Source organism: Pseudophryne corroboree, chromosome 12 (genome assembly GCF_028390025.1).
Source record: "Pseudophryne corroboree isolate aPseCor3 chromosome 12, aPseCor3.hap2, whole genome shotgun sequence".
Lineage (NCBI taxonomy): Eukaryota > Metazoa > Chordata > Amphibia > Anura > Myobatrachidae > Pseudophryne > Pseudophryne corroboree.
This window is the reverse complement of record NC_086455.1, coordinates 83,960,443-83,971,439: the sequence shown is the minus strand read 5'-3', so window position 1 is coordinate 83,971,439 and position 10,997 is coordinate 83,960,443.

Below are 10,997 nucleotides of genomic sequence, written 5' to 3'. Positions count from 1 at the left end.
AGGATGTCCCTTTGCTCAATATGTCAAACAAGACAATAGCTAGGGAGCTGATGCATGTCTTTAGTAAGGTGGGAAAAAATAAATTTTGACAAACCAAGGAAACCCCTTTATGTCTAGAATCATGAAGGAACTAAGCAAATAGTTTTTACTCACCTCAAGACATCAGTTTATCATCCCCAAACTTCTGGGTTGGCAGAAAGGTTAAAAAAAAACTTACAAAGCATGCTGAAAAAACTTGTTGACAAGGATGGAAAACTGGAAATACTTATTGCCATATTTGTTGTTGGTCATTAGAGAGGGGTTCCTCAGTCCTCTACAGGATCTTCTCCATTTGATTTGTTGTATGGGAGACACCCCAGAGGGTTGTTAGATATTGCTAAAGAGGTGTGGGAAGGGCAGCCCACTCCTTATAAAAGTATTATTGACAATGTATCACAGATGCAGGACAGTATTGCGGCCGTGGTGCCCATTGTCAAGGAGCACATGGAACAGACCCAACAGCTCAACAGGGAGTGTAAATGGAATGCCCGGATATGTACATTTGCCCCTTGGTAAAGAGAGAGTTCTTTATTTGCATACCCACAGTGTTAAGCAAGTGTTTGGCTAAATGGCAAGGTCCATTTTGATATTAGTGAGAAAGTGAATTAGGTTAACTATACAGTATACCAATTAGGCAAGAGAAAGCCTGAACAAATGTACCACGTTAACCTAACTAAACCCTGAAAGGTTAGCCCTGTCAGTTGAACCTTGCCCACCAGTATCTTCAACCCCACTGTTCTTAAAGTGAAGGTGCCAGAGACACTGTCAACTACTCAAAAGAACGAGGCTAAATAGTTCCTCATTAGGAACAGGGATGTATTATCTGCCCAGATGCATGACCATATTAAAGCATGACATTGTCACTAGGGTGGCCAATCCTGGGATCGGGATTGGCAGGATTCCGGGATTTAGGCCAAAAATCGGCCTGGGGTTCAATTTACTAAGTCGGGAGTTTTTTAGAACTAGTGATGTTGCCCATAGCAACCAATCAGATTCTACTTAACATTTATCAAGCTGCTTCTAGAAGATAATAGATATAATCTGATTGGTTGCTATAGGCAACATCACCAGTTCTAAAAAACTCCCACCTTAGTAAATTTACCCCCTGGTTTCAATCCCGGGATTGGATGCTTGGTTTATTTTGTTTTTTGCACTTTTCAGCATTTGGCACCTTGAAAAAAATGCCTGTAAGGCGTTGAAACGTCGGCTCTATTGCACAATGCTTTTTTGATTGTAATGCACTGAATTTCTATGGATTTGATTGTCTTTCAAAAAATCCATGGAGTGCAGCCTGATTCCTAAATTCCGAAGGAGACTAGCCAGTCCACACCAGGGAGACAATATTATATATATACACTGCTCAAAAAAATAAAGGGAACACTAAAATAACACATCCTAGATCTGAATGAATGAAATATTCTTATTAAATACTTTGTTCTTTACATTGTTGAATGTGCTGACGACAAAATCACACAAAAAGTATCAATGGAAAGCAAATTTATTAACCCATGTAGGTCTGGATTTGGAGTCACACTCAAATTTAAAGTGGAAAAACACACTACAGGCTAATCCAACTTTGATGTAATGTCCTTAAAACAAGTCAAAATGAGGCTCAGTAGTGTGTGTGGCCTCCACGTGCTTGTATGACCTCCCTACAATGCCTGGACATGCTCCTGATGAGGTGGCGGATGGTCTCCTGAGGGATCTCCTCCCAGACCTGGACTAAAGCATCCGCCAACTCCTGGACAGTCTGTGGTGCAACGTGGCATTGGTGGATGGAGCGAGACATGATGTCCCAGATGTGCTCAATTGGATTCAGGTCTGGGGAACGGGCGGGCCAGTCCATAGCCTCAATGCCTTCATCTTGCAGGAACTGCTGACACACTCCAGCCACATGAGGTCTAGCATTGTCTTGCATTAGGAGGAACCCAGGGCCAACTGCACCAGCATATGGTTTCACAAAGGGTCTGAGGATCTCATCTCGGTACCTAATGGCAGTCAGGCTACCTCTGGCGAGCACATGGAGAGCTGTGTGGCCCCCCAAAGAAATGCCACCCCACACCATTACTGACCCACTGCCAAACCGGTCATGCTGGAGGATGTTGCAGGCAGCAGAACGTTCTCCTTGGCGTCTCCAGACTCTGTCACATCTGTCACATGTGCTCAGTGAGAACCTGCTTTCATCTGTGAAGAGCACAGGGTGCCAGTGGCGAATTTGCCAATCTTGGTGTTCTCTGGCAAATGCCAAACGTCCTGCACGGTGTTGGGCTGTAAGCACATCCCCCACCTGTGGATGTCGGGCCCTCATACCACCCTCATGGAGTCATGTTTCTGATCGTTTGAGTAGACACATGCACATTTGTGGCTTGCTGGAGGTCATTTTGCAGGGCTCTGGCAGCGCTCCTCCTGTTCCTCCTTGCACAAAGGCGGAGGTAGCGGTCCTGCTGCTGGGTTGTTGCCCTCCTACGGCCTCCTCCACGTCTCCTGATGTACTGGCCTGTCTCCTGGTAGCGCCTCCATGCTCTGGACACTACGCTGACAGACACAGCAAACCTTCTTGCCACAGCTCGCATTGATGTGCCATCCTGGATGAGCTGCACTACCTGAGCCACTTGTGTGGGTTGTAGACTCCGTCTCATGCTACCACTAGCTTTCAAAAGTGACCAAAACATCAGCCAGAAAGCATTGAAGCTGAGAAGTGGTCTGTGGTCACCACCTGCAGAACAACTCCTTTATTGGGGGTGTTTTGCTAATTGCCTATAATTTCCACCTGTTGTCTATTCCATTTGCACAACATAATTGATTGTCAATCAGTGTTGCTTCCTAAGTGGACAGTTTGATTTCACAGAACTGTGATTGACTTGGAATTACATAGTGTTGTTTAAGTGTTCCCTTTATTTTTTTGAGCAGAGACTTTCAACAAGTTTGCAGTAACAAAAAAGTGTGTTTAATCCATAACTCCAAATACATAGCCAACGTTTCGGGGCTGTGGCGCCCCGTTGTTTATGTCACCTTGGCAAAGGGGCGCCACAGCCCCAAAACGTTGGCAATGTATTTGGAGTGATGGATTAAACACACGTTTTTGTTACTGCAAACTTGTTGAAAGTCTCTGATGACGATATTAAATTATCGAAACGTTGATCGTTAGAAGCAGAGACCTCCGTGTCCGTTCTTTCATGGTCTAAAGCCCTGTGAGTGCCACTGTTTGTTGAATCTACCTGTATGGTCGGGAGACCAATTGGGAGGCACCCGGGCATTTGTTCATTTTTGTGGAGAGAGTGCCGGCAATTGACCACACACATATATATATATATATATATATATATATATATATATATATATAAAAGGAGATTCATGGTAAGACTTACCATTGTTAAATCTCTTTCTGCGAGGTACACTGGTTTCCACAGGGAATAACATCGGGGTGTAGAGTTGAACCTTGATCTGAGGCATCAACAGGCTAATGCTTTGACTGTTCCTAGGATGCACTGCACCACCTCCTCTATAGCCCCACCTCCAGGCACAGGGGCTCAGTTTTGTTAACCAGTCCAATGGAGTAGCAGGTAAGAGAGACGGTAGATGTTAGTCACATAGACCCACATTCTCAAGACAGGAGAAGGGACTAGCGGCAAATGCCATACAAACCCAAAGAAGCTAAGTGCGTCAGGGTGGGCGCCCTGCGGAATCCAGTGTACCTCGCAGAAAGAGATTTAACAATGGTAAGTTTTACCATAAATCTCCTTTTCTGCAGCGGGTTGCACTGGCATTCCACCGGGAATAACATCGAGGATGTCCTAAAGCAGTTCCTCATGGGAGGGGACGCACTGTAGCGGACACAAGAACCCGGCGTCCAAAGGAAGCATCCTGGAAGTATCAAAGGCATAAAACCTGATCAACGTGTTCACTGAGGACCATGTAGCCACCTTGCACAATTGTTCAGCGATTGTGCCATGGCGGGCCACCCAAGAAGGTCCAACAGACCGAGTAGAATGGGCCTTGATAGCAGCAGGAGCTGGGAGTCCAGCCTGCGCATAAGCTTGTGCAATCACCATTCTAATCCATCTTCCCAAGTTCTACTTATTCACTGGCCAGACACGTTTGTTAAAATCAAAAAGTACAAAAAGAGAATCTGACCTCCTTTCTACATATATACGGATAGCCCGTACCACATCCAAAGACCGCTCTTTGGAGGACAAACCAGGAGAGATGAATACCGGAAACCACAATCTCTTGGTTAAGGTGGAAAGATGACACCACCTTAGGTAGATAACCAGGGCGAGTTCTAAGAACTGCCCGGTCATGGTGAAAAAGCAGAAAGGGTGGACGACAGGACAAAGTGCCTAAGTCTGACACCCTCCTAACAGAGGCAATAGCCAACAGTAAAATAACCTTAAGCGTAAGGCATTTAAGGTCCACAGACTCAAGAGGTTCAAATGGAGACTCTTGAAGGGAATTAAGAACAACAGACAGATCCCATGGAGCAACAGGAGGGACATAGGAAGGCTGAAACCGCCGTAAGTGAACATATGAACATCAGGAATAGATGCAATTTCTCGCCGAAACCACACCGACAAGGCAGAAATGTGAACCTTGAGGGAGGCCAGGCAAAGTCCTAAATCCAGGCCTTGTTGCAAAAAAGCCAACAGTTAAACTTGTTTGCATCATAATTCTTAGCAGCACACCAGATGAAGTAAAAATTCTAGACCCTATAATAAATTCATGCAGAAGCCAGTTTTCGGGCCTTCAACATAGTTTGAATAACCGCCTCAGAAAATCCTTTGGCACTCAGGAGTGAAGCTTCAAGAGCCACGCTGCCAAAGCCAGTCTTGCCAGGTCCTGGTAGACACAACGGCCCTGAACGAGGAGGTTTGGGCATTGAGGAAGTAGAAGAGGACGCTCGATCGAGAGACCCTGCAGGTCTGAGAACCAATGTCATCTGGGACAAGCTGGAGTGACTAGAAGCAGTATTCCTCCTTCTTTCTTGAACTTCCGTAGTACCCTGGGCAGGATTGATACTGGAGGGAACACGTATGGCAGCTGAAAGTTCCATGGAATTGCCAGTGCATCCACGAACGCTGCTTGAGGATCCCTTGTCATTGCTCTGAAGACCCGGAACCTTGTGATTGTGTCGAGACGCCATCAGGTCTACATCTGGTAGACCCCACTTGTCCACAAGGAGTTGGAAGACCTGCGGATGAAGGCTTCACTCCCCGGCGTGTACATCCTGATGACTGAGGAAGTCTGCTTCCCAGTTGAGGACTCCCGGAATGAACACTGCTGATATTGCTGGCAGATGGCGTTCCACTCATCGAAGAATTTTTGACACTTCCATCATTGCCATGCGGTGGCTTCGAGTGCCGCCTTGATGATTTATGTACGCCACCGTCGTGGCGTTGTCTGATTGTACTTGAACAGGCCTGTTCTGTATGAAAGGCAGGGCCAGTGTTAACGCATTGAACACTGCCCGTAGTTTCAGAATGTTTATCGGGAGGAGAGATTCCTCCTGGTCCACCAACTCTGGAGAGAGTGTTGCTCCAACACTGCACCCCAACCCCGCAGACTAGCATCCGTCGTTAAGAAGACCCAGTTGGAGATCCAGAAGGGACAACCCTTGCTCAATTGTTGGTCCTGTAGCCACCAACTCAGAGACAGACGAACCTCCGGAGAAAAGGAGAGCATTTGAGACCTGATCCGGTGAGGCAGGCCGACACACTTGGAAAGGATTAACCTCTGCATAGGGAGGGAATGAAACTGAGCGTACTCTATACCATATCGAAAGCCGACACCATGAGGCCTAGTACTTGCATCGCCGAGTGTATCGAAACTCTTTGGCGAGAGAGGAAGTATCTGATTCTGTCCTGAAGTTTCAGGACCTTCTCTGGAGACAAGAACAAAGTTGGTTGTGTGTGTCCAGTAATGCCCCCAAGTGTACCATGCTCTGAGCAGGGACCAGTGTGGATTTCTTCCAGTTGATGAGCCACCCGTGGGCTTGCAGGAATTGGACCGACTGTTATGATTCCAGTACTCCTGACCGGAGGAGATCTAATGACAATGGCCAGAGTACTGGAAGGGGAATGCTGGTTACGGGAGCTAGAAAGACTAGTTGCCCCTGGCGCCCTAACTCTATTGTCTCACCCGTGCTATCGAAAATCCCTTGCGAGACTATGGTTTCTTGAGCCCCTGGCAGCCACGTTTGAAAGGCGGATTATGTCTGCCCAACTCCGGTGCCCCCCGGTCTTAGTGAGAGACAAAGGGAAATCCGAGGCAGGATGATGACAAGAGGACCTCTGACTGACAACAGGCCAGGGGCAACAAGCTAACTAACCAAACCAGAAGTATGCGCGGAAAAACCGCCAGATAAAAGGACAACCAAAATCCACTAGTCCGTTACTCCTACCCAGCACCGCTGGATACCAGAGTGGATCTGTGGGAGCGGAATCCTCCGCAAAAGCTCCGAAACACAAATAATAAATAATAAGTAATAAAGCGGCCAAGCCGCAACACACGGCTACGCCGTGACTCACGAACACCACTGGATGTTTAAAGGTGCTCAGTCAGGACTCCAGGAACAGATGACGACTTCCGAGTGCAGGACAACTGAGGACAGGAACGACCGGGTACAGCAGGACTGGAAACACTCTCAGCAAACAGATACAGCATGCAGGAAGCTATTACCGGCGTCTGTGAGAAGCCCTGGAAGTGTACTTAACAGGGAGTCCTCCAATCAGCTGTTCAGAGGCTGATTGGATTAAATGCCGTGCAGCTGCCTTGCTGCACGGCCAGGAAACAGGTGCCCTATTAATTTAAATGGACCCAGCAACGGGGAACGCGGTCCGCCAGTGGCGTCCCCGTTGCTAGGGTCCGTGCGGCTCCGTGCGCCCGGCGTCTAGCGTTGCCAGGGAGCCGGCGGCTGTACGCGCACGGTGTCCCTGGTTGCTAGGCGCCGGGCCGCACCGACGAGCGGACCCCAGCGCCTAACAGTACCCCCCCCCCCTTGAGGAGGGGTCAAGGAACCCCTAAAGCCAGGTTTCCGAGGAAATTCCCGAAAAAATGCCCTCTTGAGCCTCGGGGCATGGAGATCCTTATCCAGGACCCAAGACCTTTCCTCTGGACCATAGCCCTTCCAGTGCACCAGAAAATAAAGCCGACCCCGGGACAATTTGGAATCGAGAACCTTCTCCACCAAGAACTCCTGATGTCCCTGTACATCTACTGGTGATTTCCCCTGAGAGATCTTCTGAGGAAATCTACTGGAAGAAACGTATGGTTTCAACAGGGAGCAATGGAACGTATTTCCGATTCGGAGAGCTCTTGGTAAACGTAACCGGAAAGCAACTGGATTGATTTTTTTAATAATATGAAATGGTCCAATAAATTTGGGGCCCAATCTAGCTGAAGTTTGTCGAAGTCTAATGTTACGAGTCGACAACCATACCCTGTCTCCCACCTTAAAAGTGCAAGGACGCCGGAGCCTGTCAGAAAACTTTTTCTCTCGAAATGCCGCTTTTCTGAGAGCAAGGTGCACTTTTTTCCAAATGACTCTGAGATGAGAGGTTAAGGTTAGCGAGGAAACAGAGGAATGTTGAAAAAAAGAATTAGCTCTGGGGTGAAAACCAAAAACTGAAAAGAATGGAGACACATTAGTGGAGGAATGACAAGAATTGTTGTAAGCAAACTCCGCCAAAGGAAGAAACTCGGACCAATCATTCTGGAGTTTGGCTGAGTACAAACGCAAATACTGTTTTAATGATTGATTAACTCGCTCGGTCTGCCCGTTGGATTGGGGATGATAGCCGGATGTTAAAGACAATTTCATCTTTAATGAGGCACAAAAAGACTTCCAGAATTGTGCAATGAATTGTGGACCCCAATCAGAAACAATATCAGTGGGCAACCCATGAAGTCTGAAAACATGGCGGAGAAACAAAACAACCAATCCCTGGGCAGATGGCAGTCGGGGAAGAGCAATGAAATGGGCCATCTTGCTAAAACGGTCCACTACCACCCATATGACTCGGAATCCGGCTGACAGAGGGAGGTCTACCACAAAATCCATGGAAATATGAGACCATGGCCTGAGAGGAACATTTAAGGGCATAAGTTGCCCGATAGGCAAGGAACGGGGAACCTTATGCTGTGCACAGACCTGACAAGAAAAAACAAACTCCTTAATGTCTTTAGAAAGACCAGGCCACCATACTGAGCGGGAGACTAATTCCAAAGTCTTAGAGATCCCCGGATGCCCGGCAACTTTGCTATCATGAAACTCAGTCAAAACAGTAGCTCTCAAAAACTCAGGGACGTAAAGACGACCAGCAGGAGTATTTCCAGGAGCTTGATGTTGAAGCTGCTTTAACTGGGTAAACAAATCTTGTGTGAGGCCTGCCCAAATGACTGAAGACGGAAGTATGGGAGTAACAGGAGTGTTATTATGAACTGGAAGAAAACTGCGTGACAGGGCATCCGCCTTGGTATTCTTGGAACCTGGCCTAAAAGTGATAATAAACTTGAAACGAGTAAAAAATAAAGCCCAACGAGCCTGCCGGGCATTCAGCCGCTTAGCTGATTCGATGTACTGAAGATTTTTGTGGTCAGTCAATACTGAAATGGTATGTGTTGCTCCCTCAAGCCAATGCCTCCACTCCTCGAAAGCCCATTTAATAGCCAGTAACTCCCGGTTACCAACATCGTAGTTGGATTCAGCAGATGAGAATTTCCTGGACATAAAGGCACAAGGATGTAGTTCCAGAGAGTCCGGATCCTTCTGAGATAGGATAGCCCCCACTCCAACCTCCGAGGCATCAACCTCAACAATGAAGGGCAATTCTGGGTTGGGATGTCTGAGGACTGGAGCTGAGACAAAAGCTTGTTTCAAGGCCTGAAAGGATAACTCAGCTTCACGTGACCAGTTGGTAGGATCCGCTCCCTTCTTAGTCAGTGCCACAATGGGAGCAACCAGGTCGGAAAAAGAATGAATAAATCTTCGATAATAATTCGCAAACCCTAAAAAGCGCTGAATTGCTTTTAAGTTGGTGGGTTGCGCCCAACTAAGGATGGCTTGGAGCTTCTTAGGTTCCATACAGAATCCCCGAGGGGAAATAATGTACCCTAAAAAGGATACCTCCGTGACATGAAACTCACACTTCTCCAGCTTGGCATATAGGTGATTTTCACGTAATTTTTGAAGAACCTGACGCACCTGGGTAACATGTTGTTCAATTGAGTCAGAATAGATCAGGATGTCGTCTAAGTAAACGACCACTAATCTTCCTAGAAAATCACGGAGCACATCGTTAATGAGATCCTGGAAAACTGCCGGAGCGTTAGACAAGCCAAACGGCATCACCAGATACTCGTAGTGACCCGACTGAGTACTGAAAGCCGTCTTCCACTCATCTCCCGACTTGATTCGGATGAGGTTATACGCTCCCCTCAGGTCAATTTTAGAAAAAATCACAGCCGAACGCAGCTGATCAAAGAGGACAGAAATCAGCGGCAGAGGGTAAGTATTTTTAACTGAGATCTTATTCAGGGTTCTAAAGTCAATGCAAGGTCTGAGTGATCCATCTTTTTTCTCCACAAAGAAGAAGCCTGCACTTAAAGGGGATTTAGATGGCCTGATAAATCCTTTCCCTAGGCTCTCCTTAACATACTCATTCATGGCCGCAGTTTCTGGCCCGGATAATGCATATAACCTTCCCTTTGGCAATGTGGCACCAGGAATTAGCTCAATAGCACAATCATAAGGCCGATGGGGAGGCAGAATGTCCGCATTGCCCTTGGAAAACACATCAACAAAGTCCTGGTATTCCACGGGAATGAGTTCGGGAATGGCAGCAGCTATTCTGACGGGAAACGTAATACATTCCTTATTACAGATGGTACCCCATTGTGAAATCTCCCCCGACTGCCAATCAATGATGGGATTATGAAAGGCCAGCCAAGGGTGACCCAGAACCACTGGAACTGCTGGGCAATGGGTAAGAAAAAACTCGATCTTTTCGGAATGAAGAGCTCCTACCGTAAGTAGTATAGGGGGTGTACGGAGGGAAATAACCCCATTGGACAAGGGACTCCCATCTAAACCATGCATGGTGATACACCTACCCAAGGCTAACTGAGGAATACCTAAGGCTTTGGCCCACGTTAAGTCCATAAAGTTCCCTGCAGCTCCACTGTCAACAAAAGCCGACACCGAAGAACTGAGGCTGCCAAAGGAACCTTTAGCTGGGACTAAAAGGGAGTTATTCGAGGAGATAAGCTGCAGACCAAAGTGAACCCCCTCACAATTCACTTGGTCGAGGCGTTTTCCGACTTGTTCGGACAATTACGGGCAAAATGTCCCTTACCCCCACAGTACAAACAAAGACCAGAGTTTTGCCTTCTGGCTCTTTCTTCTGGAGACAGCCGGGAGAGACCCATCTGCATGGGCTCCTCTATGTCCTCAGGAATGGAAAATACACATGGAGTAGACCAGACAGGTGCTCCTTTTTCAGCCCTCCGCTCTCTGAGACGACGATCAATCTTAATAGAAAGCTCCATGAGTTTATCGAGAGTCTCAGGAGCGGGATACTGAAGGAGACTGTCTTTTATAGACTCAGATAAGCCGAGGCGAAACTGACTGCGCAGGGCTGGGTCATTCCAGCCACAGTCGTTCGACCAACGGCGAAACTCTGTACAATAAACCTCTGCAGGATTTCTACCCTGTCTGAGAGCGCGTAACTGACTCTCAGCGGATGCCTCTCTATCAGGGTCATCATACAAAAGCCCTAAAGACCCCAAAAAGGCGTCTACTGACAACAATGCCGGATCCTCTGCTTTTAAACCAAAAGCCCAGGTCTGAGGATCCCCCTGGAGCAAAGAAATAATAATTCCGACCCGCTGAGATTCAGTACCTGAGGAGATCGGTCTTAAACGAAAATAAAGTTTACAGGATTCTTTAAAATTAAAAAACTCCT